This window comes from Abramis brama (assembly GCF_963993115.1).
Source record: "Abramis brama genome assembly, chromosome: 9".
In the NCBI taxonomy this organism is placed as follows: Eukaryota; Metazoa; Chordata; class Actinopteri; order Cypriniformes; family Leuciscidae; genus Abramis; species Abramis brama.
Window position 1 is genome coordinate 43,311,988 of NC_139971.1, and position 14,971 is coordinate 43,326,958.

A 14,971-nucleotide genomic window follows, 5' to 3' on the forward strand; every position below is an offset into this window, starting at 1 on the left:
ACACAACTGGCTGAGGTGCCTGAGCACGAGGTCCCTGTGTTCGCATAACTGATCTCGAGAGTGTGCTAATATGAGCCAGTCATCGAAATAGTTGAGGATGCGCATGCCCTGTTCTCTCATGGGAACAAGGGCCCCCTCCGTGACTTTCGTGAAGACACGGGGAGACAGGGACAGCCCGAAGGGCAGGACCTTGTACTGATATGCTCGACCCTCGAACGCAAATCGCAGAAATGGCCTGTGTCAAGGAAGAATCAAGACATGAAAGTACGCGTCCTTCAGGTCGATCGCTGCAAACCAATCTTGGGGACGGATAAGTAATAATAAGTAGTGCCTTGACCTCCAATCGGCTGGAGGGACCGGCTCTATAGCGTCCTTCGCAAGTAGGTCTCCGCTCGCAAGACATGAGCATCGGCTACTCTCACTGTAGTGGAGTGGATGACCCGATCCATCTTCGGGTCGCCCGTCCTAGGACCGCTTGCTCTTGGCTTTACCGCCCTGCTTGGCGGGGGCCTGGACGGGCGGGGGGTGCCATCCTGCGACTGGCTTCTCCAAATGGTGTTAGGGCACAGCTGCATAGCAACGGCCCACTCCACTGGTGGGATACGCGTGTATCCCTTAGCCGCCCCGCCATCAAGAGTTGTGAGGGAGGAGGAGCCACTGGAACGGTCTTTGGAAGTAAAAGGTGCCATCCCGTGATCCCAGGTAATGACCGCATTCACAGAAACACACAGATAGAATTTCATCTTTATAAAGACGAGTTCTATCTGTGTAACCTCTTTTAGGGACTGCTCTCATCAGTGCTGAGGCACGCAGGGGAGCAGTCACTGCGAACACAGACAGGAATGTGCAACTGTCTGTGCGCTCTCTCCTCGCTGGTCTTACCAGCCATGAAAACGGCCTTTGAATGGTCTCAAGGGCAACTTACCAGCTGTGAGAACAGCTTTTGTTTGCTCAAATCAAAACAAAAACAAAAAGAAAAGAAAGAGAGAGAAAAAAGACCGCTCGCGCTGCTGTGCTGTGTCACCCGCACCAGTGTGGAGAGGTCTGAAGAAGAAGAAGCTTGCTCAGTTTCACAATCTCCTTGAAGATATGTAGAACAACATCGAAGTGCTTGGCTCCGAAGCTGCTCATTATATACCCACCCTGCGGGGCTGAACAGCTAATGCAAATGACTGCATGGCAATGTTCATTGGCTCGTTTTAGTTTCACTTGAAGTAGATTGGCCTCTCTAGCGAGATTCCTATCAGTCGGTAACAACGTTCGTCGAGAGCGACCGACCGATAAGGGAATTAAAATACAGCTCAAATGTAAAATAGAAAACATTTATTTGGTTCTTAGATCTTTTTGCTGCTTATCCATGCTGTACTTCGATGACTGGTCATGTTAGTGTATTATATTAGTGTAGAATATAAATATTACTATATTACTAACCAGACTGACTTTATTTTCTGTAACACGTCTACAGAAGTTTTTATTGAGAATGAACAGAGGTTTAGATGTTGATGTCTTATTGAAAATGTTTTCATTTGAGGTCACCATCATGGAAAGCATGAATGTTGTGGACTTATGGAACCCATATGGAATGGTAATGCTTGAAAGTTCTGTTTTCTCCGATTTGAGGTACAGTGGAGTGCTTTGGTTATACCAGCTATAATCCTCTAGATAGAAAGGTCATCTTGGACTTAAATTGAAGCATATAAACTTGGGAAGTTGTTCATGTACATTTGAGGCAGTGGTATATATATTAAAATGCTTGAAAATGATCACTTTTGATGACAATTTGTTAGGCGGACAGACATTTTTTTGTCTTTTGGGGTATGTTGAGGGTGATATTTGACAGCAAAAAGTCAGCAGAATCCCCAGAATCTTTTTCTGCTAGTTTCCCCTATGTGTCAGGATACACCATGCAAAATTTTAGGGTTATATAGCCATTTATGTAGCTGCAGTACCTTAAAGCAGCACTCAGTAGCTTTGGGATTTCTTTGCTGTATTCTCGCTTTTTGCTCGCAGGTTTCTCTCTAGAGCTCCCCCCACAGCTTCGGAATAGATATTTGACAACACTGTTGTAAAAACTCGTTGGTGATTCTCAGACACCAGAGGCTATAGATCAACGACATCAAAGCAGATGGAACATTCTTTAATACGTCTTCTTCATTCGGGTTCGGACAGCGTGAGGGAGCGCAATAATGACAGCATTTTAGCAGATTTATTTTGGCCGTAAAGCAATTGTTTACATCACGAGACCTGATATCACGCGAGACTTCCTGACGCGGCGGCCGGCGGCCCGCCGGCTCAAAGTTGCAAGTGCGTATTTTCCGCTCACGGGCACCAGGGGGGTGCGAAACGACCACCATTCAACCCGAAATAAGTAATATAACCATTCCAATGACTCCGAAGCTGTTCAGTTAAGGTAAAAAAAGTTACTTAGTTCACCTTTAATATTCACAATTACATCATCCCGCCAAAAGCTTTTCCCAAAAAGGGTGTTTTTTGGCCCCTGAGACCAAACGGGGCCGAGTTGGGGGTGGTCGTTATCAACTTGTGATGGCCCAAGGTATAAGATAACAGGAAATAATAGTGAAAAAAAGATAGCAAAAATAGTCAGTAGCAAATTCTTAAAATATGAAAATATACTTTCAGGCTGTGTCTATGAGTCAGAAGTGCCAGACTGTAACTTAACGTTACTTGGAATTGCCTCACTTTGTGCCTCACAATCAAGAATGCAAGTTCTGTTGAACTCCATTGGTAACGACAGAACTGGCACCCATAATTGGTTCTGGAAAACGTACCCCCAATTTGACTTTATTTCTATCATACGTCCACAGAAGCTCTTAAACTTATTAATTATTGCAGGTTTGAATAGAGAGATGTTTGTATTCCATGTGTCTGTGATGTAAAATAAAGACAATGCAGCGTCAGTAAAGACATCAATAATATGAACAAGATTTGGTCCATAATTCAAAACAAATTCAAAAAGACATGTAGGTATTACCTACGGTAATATAGGTATTACAGCGAAAATTTCAGATACGTTTTATTATGGATAACAATCATTTTGTTGTGTTAGGTTTTCCCCATTAAACATAAACTGTGTGTTATTAGTCTATCAAAAAATCTGCTGTTTTCCAAAAAATGCAACACAATCCCTAATAATTAACTGGTTTGAGTAGGGCCAACTTAAATTATACAAATTAGTTTAATCAAATGACCTATTATGGGTATTTAGAACTTTCTTTTTCTTTTTCCTCTTGCACTTTAATAAACAAACAATACACCAGAAGACCAGTAAAGTTGAATTAACCCAACACTGACATGAATAAACTCACAAGCACTTTTTATTAATAATTTGCTTTAGTTGAAACATATATGTGGATATTTAATTAGGATATTTCGTCTCTGAGTTTTAATTCCACTGTAGTTAAAGCTGCAGTGTATAACTTTTTTTGGTTAAAAATGATCCAAAATAAATTTTTGAGATTCTTCCGCACTGAGGAGCCGTGCCAAAGCACAACCCACGTAAAGATGATAACTTATCAAATAACTACAATTTCAGATTGCTGTGAGGTTCGGGATGTGACGTCTGTCTAAAAATATGCAAATTGTGCCGGAATGTAAATGTTAGATTTAGTGTGTAAGTCATTTTGTTTACAAATTAGCACCCATTAGCACCCACGCTTTGCAGTTGTTATATATCCTATGTTAAATATGTCCTTTTGGATACGTTCATTGTGATTATCTGGCTGGGTTTATAAAAGTTTGTAAAATTGATAGGATATTTGCTTGGATCATTTGGAAACAAAGCTTGTGTATTTTTCAAATGTAATCGCGTGCATCTCTGATGATTATACTGTGTGTGTGTTGAAAAAAAATGCAATGCAAACCTATGAAGGTATTTTTGGTGCAAATCAACTGAACGCCTGTGACAGTGAAATTTGTAGTTGTAGAGAATAGCCACACTTTTAAGAGTTGCAAACTTGTACACTTTTTTATCTCTTCCACAAACACAACACAACAGTTACACCTTCTCAAATTCTTCATTGCAGGTGCACAAATCCTATTCTACAATCACAAATTAAGAAACTCGTACGCTATTTGCTACAGTTGCTGCAGTGAATATGGTGCAAAATGCATTTACACACCCGCATCAAAAAATGTGAAGTCACAGAGAAGTTTTGCTCATCCGCAAATTAGTATGTGAATTAATCTGATGAGAGTTGCACGCTTGTAGAATATTTTCTCACAAATGTCTTGTATATTTTTCTAGCACAAACACAAGTACATAACTACAACTGCTTGAATTTGCTGCGACGCTTACAAGTGTAAAGTTTCACACGCTCTCCCTTTTGCACCATTCATAAATGTGAAATGTGGAGCAAAGGTGAGTTGTGAATCTGTAGAGGCAGTGGGCGGAGCCTACATGAATATTATTCATGAGTTTCCCGGGCATGCGCATCTGATCATTTTAGTTCACGCTCCTCGTTTCTCAGCAGGTTTTAATGGATTATTTCAAAAAAGGTAAATATAGTTTCAGCGCTAACTTAAACTACAATTGTGTATCGTTTCGAAGAGTTTATAATATTTTTATTAATTTGCACGTTTTGTGCATTCATTAATGACTGAATGATTGCAGGCATTCACTTCGTGTAGGCCTGTATAAAGCACCTTGCGAAGCTTTAAAACTGTGTCTTTTACTAATTGTTATACATTGCTAAGCTACGTAATATGCTATCAGTTTCTGATGCAGAAAAGTTAGTTCATGCATTCATGACCTCGAGACTAGATTACTGTAATGCTTTATTAGCTGGTTGTCCTGCATCCTCAATAAACAAGCTACAGTTAGTCCAAAATGCAGCCGCTAGAGTTCTTACTAGATCAAGAAAATATGATCATATAACACCGATTTTAATATCACTACATTGGTTACCTATAAAGTCCCGTATTAACTACAAGGTATTGCTACTGACTTATAAAGCCCTAAACGGCTTAGCTCCAGTCTATTTAACGGATCTTCTATCGCCCTATAATCCATCGCGCTCTTTAAGATCACTAAATTCGAGGCTTTTGGTCATACCTAGGATATCCAGATCAACCAAAGGAGGGAGATCATTTTCACATTTAGCTCCAAAACTCTGGAATAGTCTTCCTGATACTGTTCGTTGCTCAGACTCGCTCTCCCAGTTTAAAACTAGATTAAAGACGCATCTCTTCAGCTAGGCATTCATATAATACTTTTAATCTTACAGTTTAATCCGGCCTCTAGTTCATAAACGCCAGAGGAGAACTGGCCCCCGACTGAGCCTGGGTTCTCCCAAGGTTTTTTTTTTCTCCATTAGGTCACCTGATGGAGTTTTATGTCACCATTAGGTCACCTGATGGAGTTTTTCGGTTCCTTGCCACTGTTGCCTTTGGCTTGCTCAGTTGGGGATATTTTGGGGATATTTAATTTTATCAATCAATAAATTCCACTAGAAACAAACCTTGTTGTATTATTTTAATTTAATACTGTGAAGCTGCTTTGATACAATCTGTATTGTGAAAAGCGCTATACAAATATACTTGACTTGACTTGACTTATAATTTGTTGATTGCAATAAAATAAACACATAGTTTATTAAATTTAGTAACACCACACATAGTAAAATTGTTGTTATAAAATTAAGGGTCAACAACCCAACTAAAGCAAACACTGATCACCATCGTGGTAACATCAAATGAAACTCAATAAATCATCATCATATAAACCTCTGCTAATTCTCAATAACAACTTTTGTAGACATCTTACAGTAATAAAGTCAGTAATTAGTAATTGGTTAGTAATAAGTAAAGCTGGTAATGCTGTTTGTGCAGTTGTTTAATCCTTCTCTGCTGAGATCTTGAGAGATTTAATGTTGTAGGAGCCATAAGGCTATTAATAATGTTACTTAATGTCACGGCTGTATGTAACTAGGGTCTGTACTTCCCCCTGTGGTAAAGGGAAAGAATTGCACCCCTTTTGGGGACTTCCTGTAGGTAGCCATCTTAAACAGGAAGTGATGTGGCAAGGGCAGAGGGGAAGGGAGACAGTTTTTTGACCTACATTACACCACACTGTTTGTTTTTGAATTAAGAGTTTAGTTTCCAAGTTTTCACCTTTTTGTTACAATAAATCTCAAGTCTGGTTAAAACAGGTGTAGCGTCAAACATACTTTCCCTCACGGAAGTGGCTTAAGAAGGAAAGGAAGCCATTACATTAAGTCAAAAAACTCCCAAGAAGGACATGCAGGCATGCGGTAGGCCCAATCAAGGCCTACATTTGGAATGATCAAGCCATGAGTGGCAGGCATCGACAGCTTTCAAAGGATTCTGAAACTCATCCAATGCGTGAGTAAACAAGGGTGAACTTATTTCTAAAAGCTGTGGTTGAGAATTTTGGCTTTGATCAAAGCATGGTACAAGAAGCTGATGCTTATGTGTACATTGTGGCCCGTTGATTTTATGGAAAGCTGGATACTTGATTGTGCTTGTTTGTGTCAAACATGGCTGATGAAATGTCCAAAAATGAAAAGGATGAAGTTGGACAAAGTATTGGATCCCTCAGTTCTATGCGTAGGGGAAAGCTTGGTGTGTGCACACGTAGGATGAATGAAATAAAGGCACTGCTTGCGGATGGTTGTGATGCGGAATCAATAAAAAGAAGTGCAGAGACATTTTTTATGTCACTTGGAGAATTTAAGTCTGCCCACAGGCTTGTGCAAGAATAACTATCTGATGATATCAGAGAAAATTAGCGTATTGACTGGTTTGAGCCTAAAATGGCTACATTTGAGAATTTTATGAGTGAATATGAGATGTGGAAAAATGTTCAAAAGGATCCACAAACACTTATCGAGCCAAGCGATAGTGTTTCGAATGTGTCCAAGAGGTCACATAAATCTCGTAGTTCTCACAGCTCAAGTATGTCATCATCGGTATCATCAATGAGGATAAAAGTAACTGCTGATAAAGCAGCCCTTCTTGCTCGCAAAGCTGCATTAAAACAAAAACATGCCCTTGAAATGGAAAAAGCTGCTTTGAATATGAGACTGGAAACAGTCAATTTGGAATGTGACATAGCTGCAAACGATGCTAAACTGAAGGTCTTTGAAGACTCTGTAACAACAGCAAGCCCAACTCTACAAGTTCGATCTGTTAATTCTCAGCAATCTTTTGAACCTAAGGACGAAATGAATGAGTATCTTGAAGGGTACCAGGCCGAGAATTCTAAGAAGACATCAACGAAACAGGATCAGACATCACCAGGACCCTCGCCATCTTTTGAATTTGTTCAACTTGGAGCTATCCCGAAAACTCCATTGCAAAGAATGTTTCAACCTCCAAAACTCAATCAAGTAGCACATCGAAAGTCCAATGTTGAAGATGCGACAGCAGCAACATCCGATAATCCTGCTACAACTTTTCAAAATCCATCTGTTAGTTGCACAGACGTGGGGCTTACAAATATGAATCTTTCGAATGTGGTGCGGAGGCAAAATGACATTGCTGAACTTCTGGTCTTGCACCAAAAGCACACTTTACTCCCATCTAGAGAAATTCCAGTGTTCGATGGAGATCCACAAAATTTTCGCCCTTTCATGCAAGCCTTTGAACATGGCATAGAAGATAATACAGACAATAATAGGGATAGACTTTACTATCTGGAACAATTTACTTCTGGACAGTCAAAGGAACTTGTCCGAAGCTGCTTGCATATGGATACTAGAAGGGGTTATGCTGAAGCTAAGAAGCTCCTCAAATGTCATTTTGGTGATGAAGTGAAAATCACCAGTGCTTATATGGAAAAGGCCCTGAGCTGGAGTAATATCAAGACCGATGATGGAAAGGCCCTTAATGCTTATGCACTTTATTTGAGAGGCTGTTGCAATGCTGCGGAAGACCTTCCTAAAATGTTTGATCTTGATTTGCCTTCCAATCTTAAACAGATTATATCCAAACTCCCATATAAACTACGTGAAAGGTGGAGAAACATAGCATGTGACATTCTTGAAAGAACACACAGTAGAGCCAAATTCCAGGACGTGGTTGCCTTTATTGAAAAACAGGCAAAGATACTTCAAGACCCTCTCTTCGGCAATATTCTAGACCCTACTTCTGCTACAAAGGGCATTAGGGCTGAGACAGGGTCTCGTCCTTTCAAGTCCGGGAGTAAGAAAAGCTTTGCTACTTCCATATCACCACTGATATCCAGTATGAAAGAAATAAAGATCCATGAGGCTACGGGTGTTGCATTACAGGCCCCTGCTTGTTCTGTTCTGGCAATCACGCATTGGAAGCATGTCGTCAGATAGAGTTAAAGCCTCATGGAGAGAAGATCGATTTTCTAAAGGGAAAAGGACTATGCTTTGCATGTCTTCTAAAGGGGCATATGAGCAAAGCCTGTAGAAAACGTCTGGATTGTAAGACTTGTCACAAAAGCCACCCAACAATTCTCCATGTCGAAAGTATGCCCCTCAAAGAGCAGGACACTTTCCAGAAGGATAAAGGTTGCAGTAACTTAATTACAATTGCCATGGTGTCAGCAGAACAGGCGGAGGTTGGCTCTTTAGACTACAAACTTGCTATTTTGCCAGTGAAGATTAAGGCCTGCAATGGGAGTAACATAATAGAGACTTATGCTTTTCTTGATCCAGAAAGTTCTGCAACTTTCTGTACAGAAAGTCTAACAGAAAAGCTGCATGTGAGAGGGAGGAGAACAGAAGTTCTACTCAGGACTATGGGACAAGAAAGACCAATATATACATACAAATTGGATGGGTTGGAAGTAAGTAGCCTTGACAGTAACAATTTTTTGCCCCTGCCAGAGGTTTTTACTCAAGCTTCTATACCAGTTGGTAAAGAAAACATTCCTACTCAAGAGGACATTCAGCACTGGCCATATCTCAAAGAGATCAGTTTGAATTCCATCGAAGCGGAAGTCAGTCTGTTGATTGGAGTTAATGCTCCAAAGCTTATAGAGCCATGGAGGGTCATTAATAGTCAAGAAGACGGACCCTATGCAGTCCTAACTCAATTGGGATGGCTTATTAATGGACCATTGGGCAGAAGCCCATCTATAAGCAGAAATGAACGACTAAAGGTGTCCTGTAATATGATTTCAATTTTCAGCATGGAACAGCTCATCCTGAGTCAGCTGAATCATGATTTTCCTGAAAAGGTATGTGATGAGAAGTCTGAGTATTCAGCCGAGGACAGGATGTTCCTCAAAATTGCAGCAGACTCTGTTGTTAAACAAGATGGTCACTATCAACTTCGACTTCCATTCCGTCAAGAGGAGGTTCACCTACCTAATAATAGAATGATAGCTGAACAGAGAGCTAATACCCTCATGAAGAGATTCCATAGAGACGACATGTTATTTGCTGATTATAAGGAATTCATGGGTAACCTCTTGGAGAAAGGGTATGCCGAAAAGGTGACACTAGATCAGCTGTCAGGAAAATTCGGAAGAGTATGGTACATACCCCATCACAGCGTGTACCACAAGAGGAAAAAGAAAATTAGGGTTGTATTTGATTGCGGATCTTCATTTCAAGGCACATCCTTAAATAAAGAGCTTCTACAGGGACCTGGGGCCTCATGTATAAAACTTTGCGTAGATTTCATCCTTAAAGTGTGCGTACGCACATAAGGCAGAATTTGCGTACGCACAAAAGTTTTCAGATTTATAAAACCGTCCGTACGCCAGAACCTGCGCAGAATTCACTTTATAAATCCCAGTCAGCGGAAGATTGTGCGCACATGCGTCTCCACCCTGAAATAACCATATATGGAGCTTACAACGCCTAGTTTTACTATGCATATCCTCATCTGCATATCATTTGCATATGATTATTCATCCACGTGATAACGTTTAACGGTACAAGACACATTACATTAATAAAAGTCATGTATTTGCCTATCCTTGTCTTGTTTTTGAATACATAAATCAAATAGTGTAAAATACATTTAATCTTTTCCACTGGCCGAATAGTATTTTTAATTGATTTATATTTTTAATGGAAACAGATAGGCCTTGGGCATTATTTGCACGAAACTATTTTCTCAGACAATCTGGTATTATCATGATAAGCAATTATCTCTGTGGTTAAAACATTTAAACACAGCACGCTACAGGAAACGTGTTCAAAAACATCGCATCCACAACAAATATTTCTATTGATTGAATTTGAATATAAAAAATGTTGTAACTTCTCAGTAATGATTTCATGTTTAAGTGTTCTCTATTAATTTGAATGGCATATTTAATCTAAATGTTTATATCATAAGTAAAACATAGTTTATATCAGAAGTATTTTATTTATTTAAACTGTTATTTGCATCAGTTTCACTAAACGGCCCAACGCGCTCGCTGGCGCGGACATATAGAAGGGATGGATATTTGCTTCAAGTGACAGGTTGGTGAGCGAAATTATATTTGTATTATCTTGTATTTCTTTAGATTTTCTGTCTAAAAGTGATATTCTGCAAGACACCAGTGCAGAGCTATAATGAAATAGAGTCCAAATTTTATTAAAATCAATGAATCCATCAAACTCCATCATAATCATATCATAATGATAATTCGGGTTGATGCAATTTGATTTATTGGGTGATGTAATAGGATAATTTAGAAGTTTTTCATTTTAAATAGTTATTGCTATTTGGGCCAGTTGGTGTCGCCAAAACACATACTCTTCTAAAAGAGTGCGTACGCACGGTCAAGAGCATCCTTACGGTGCGCACTTATCTACGCCTAGTTTATTTTTTATAAATCCCGATATGTGCGTGGAAAAATGCGTACGCATATTTCTATGCCCATTTTGTGCGTACGCAACGTTTATACATCAGGCCCCTGATCTTTCTAACAGTCTCCTTGGAGTTATCCTTCGATTCCGTCAAGAACCCGTGGCAGTTATGGCGGATATTGAAGGAATGTTTCATCAGGTTAAAGTCACACCTGAGGATGTTGACTTTCTGCGGTTCTTATGGTGGGCTAACGGTGACATTAGCCAACCATTGGCAGAATATCGGATGTTAGTTCACCTCTTCGGTGCCGTCTCTTCACCTAGTTGTGCAAACTATGCACTCAAGAAAACGGCAGAGGACAACGAGGGCAGTGTTGGTAAAGAACTTCTAAGTACCATTCGAAGGAACTTCTATGTTGACGACTGCCTAACTTCCTTACCCAATGAGGATGCAGCTATTGCCCTGATTCGAGACTTGACAGTGGTCTGCGCCACCGGCGGATTTAGACTGACAAAGTGGACAAGTAATAGTCGCTCTGTCCTAGCTTCAATTCCAGTAGAGGAGAAGGCCAAAGATGTGAAGGCGTTAGATCTTGATATTGATAAACTCCCTGTGGAAAGAGCTCTTGGAATTCAGTGGAGCACTGAAACAGACTCCTTTTTCTTTAAGGTTAACTTAAAGGAGCAACAGTCCACCAAGAGGACTATTCTTTCTACTGTGAATTCCATCTACGATCCAATTGGGTTTCTCGCCCCATTGATTCTTCCTGCAAAAAGAATCCAACAGGAACTTTGCCGAGTCAGTTGTGGTTGGGATGATAAGATTCCAGACAACTTAACAAAATATTGGAAGGAATAGCTTGAGGGTTTGGACAAACTTAACCATCTAAGTATTCGCAGATGTATCAAACCAGCAAGTTAAGGCAAAATAAAAACTGCCCAGCTACATCACTTTAGTGATGCGAGTAAATCAGGGTATGGTACTGCTAGTTACCTGCGCCTTATCAACATCAGTGGTGATGTTCATGTTGCCTTTGTATTGGGCAAGGCCAGAGTTGCTCCATTAAAACCTGTAACTATCCCCAGGCTTGAGTTGGCAGCGGCTGTCCTTGCTACATGTGTTGACAGGATGCTAAAGAGAGAAATTGAAATTCCACTCACAAAATCTGTCTTTTGGACAGATAGCACATCTGTCTTAAAATACATCTTTAATGACACAACACGATTCAAAACATACGTTGCAAATAGAGTTTGCAAAATACGTGATTTGTCTGAGAAAGCCCAGTGGCATTATGTGAATGGCTTACTGAACCCTGCAGATGCGGCATCACGCGGCCTGTCAGTCGATTCCTTTCTTGGTTCAGAAAGATGGTGGAATGGTCCAGAATTCCTTTCATTACCTGAATCAAACTGGCCTTGCTTTCCGGAGGAGCAAATGACCATATCTTGTGACGACTCCGAGATAGTGAAAAGGGCTATGGCTTTTACTATAGTTTTAACAGGAGGCTCTGATACTGTTAACAAATTCATCGAGCACTTCTCTTCTTGGAATAGCCTCAAAAGGGCTACTGCATGGATCCTGAAGTTTAAAAGGATGCTCCGGATGATGAGCCAAAAACAAAAAGATGCTCACTCAATTCTTCATCTACAAAGCATTGATCCTCATTATTCGGCTAGGTCCAATGACAGGAAAGCTGAGAGCAAAACTCAATTTGGAGATAAAGAGCTTTCAGTGGATGATCTTAAGCAAGCAGAGAAGGCGTTAGTAGGCTTTATCCAGCAACAGACATTTCAATCGGAAATGACGTCTCTGAGAAAAGGGCATACTGTTAAAAAAACTAGCAGTATCTACAAACTCGATCCTTTTCTGATGGATGGTATCTTAAGAGTTGGAGGGAGGCTGCACAAGATGTCAATGGCTGAAGATTTGAAACATCAAGTAATTTTGCCAAAGAACAGTTATCTGTCCACATTACTTTTAGACCACATTCATCAATCAGCAGGTCATTGTGGAAAAAATCAGATACTCTCAAAGCTTCGCCAGAAATACTGGATAGTTCTACCAGAAAGACTCGGAAGATAAAGTGATGTAACAAAGCATATATTTATTGGCAGCCCGGCAAGCATTGTAAAGTTCTTTGGCGTAGGCCCCGTCCACAGCTCGTAATCCGAGGGTAGCGGATCTGCATCTCCTGCCTGAAGACGAAGGCAGGGGCGCAGCCGACCCCCAAAAGTAGGTGGATTAAGATCCACCAGGACGGGGCCAGCCTCCCCCCAAAATTGGTAGATGAAAAGTATACGCACCAGTCGTGAATCCTGATGTTCCTGAAAGATAGAAAAGGAGTTACCATAGTCAGTGTGATGAACGTTAGATGGATTTTCATGTGCCTATGTTTGATTATGTTTAAGAATTTTTAATTTTTTATTTATTTATTTATTTTTTACCGGACGTAAACAGCCTTGTTAGACCACACAGATATAGCTACGTTATATAGCCATGTTAGACCAGACATATACAGGCCTCGATAGACCGCACAGATATAGCCACGTTAGACCAGACATATACAGGCCTCGGTAGACCGCACAGATATAGCCACGTTAGACCAGACATATGGAGGCCTCGATAGACCACATAGATATAGCCGCTTTAGGCCAGACATATACAGGCCTCGATAGACCACACAGATATAGCCACGTTATATAGCCATGTTAGACCAGACATATACAGGCCTCGATAGACCACATAGATATAGCCGCTTTAGGCCAGACATATACAGGCCTCGATAGACCACACAGATATAGCCACGTTAGGCCAGACGTACACAGGCCTCGATAGACCACACAGATATAGCCACGTTAGGCCAGACGTACACAGGCCTCGATAGACCACACAGATATAGCCACGTTAGGCCAGACGTACACAGGCCTCGATAGACCACACAGATATAGCCACGTTAGGCCAGACGTACACAGGCCTCGATAGACCACACAGATATAGCCGCGTTAGGCCAGACGTACACAGGCCTCGATAGACCACACAGATATAGCCGCGTTAGGCCAGACGTACACAGGCCTCGATAGACCACACAGATACCACGTTAGGCCAGACGTACACAGGCCTCGATAGACCACACAAATAATGCCACGTTGAGCTATACATATACAGCCTCGATAGACCACGCAGATATAGCCACGTTAGGCCGAACAATAGACAAGCCTCGTTAGACCACACAAACAATGCCACATTAGGCTATACGTATACAGACCTCGATAGACCACACGGGTATAGCTGCGTTAGGCCGGACATAGACGGCCTCGTTAGACCGCACAGATATAGCCACGTTAGACCAGACATATGGAGGCCTCGATAGACCACATAGATATAGCCGCTTTAGGCCAGACATATACAGGCCTCGATAGACCACACAGATATAGCCACGTTATATAGCCATGTTAGACCAGACATATACAGGCCTCGATAGACCACATAGATATAGCCGCTTTAGGCCAGACATATACAGGCCTCGATAGACCACACAGATATAGCCACGTTAGGCCAGACGTACACAGGCCTCGATAGACCACACAGATATAGCCACGTTAGGCCAGACGTACACAGGCCTCGATAGACCACACAGATATAGCCACGTTAGGCCAGACGTACACAGGCCTCGATAGACCACACAGATATAGCCACGTTAGGCCAGACGTACACAGGCCTCGATAGACCACACAGATATAGCCACGTTAGGCCAGACGTACACAGGCCTCGATAGACCACACAGATATAGCCACGTTAGGCCAGACGTACACAGGCCTCGATAGACCACACAGATATAGCCACGTTAGGCCAGACGTACACAGGCCTCGATAGACCACACAGATATAGCCGCGTTAGGCCAGACGTACACAGGCCTCGATAGACCACACAGATATAGCCGCGTTAGGCCAGACGTACACAGGCCTCGATAGACCACACAGATACCACGTTAGGCCAGACGTACACAGGCCTCGATAGACCACACAAATAATGCCACGTTGAGCTATACATATACAGCCTCGATAGACCACGCAGATATAGCCACGTTAGGCCGAACAATAGACAAGCCTCGTTAGACCACACAAACAATGCCACATTAGGCTATACGTATACAGACCTCGATAGACCACACGGATATAGCTGCGTTAGGCCGGACATAGACGGCCTCGTT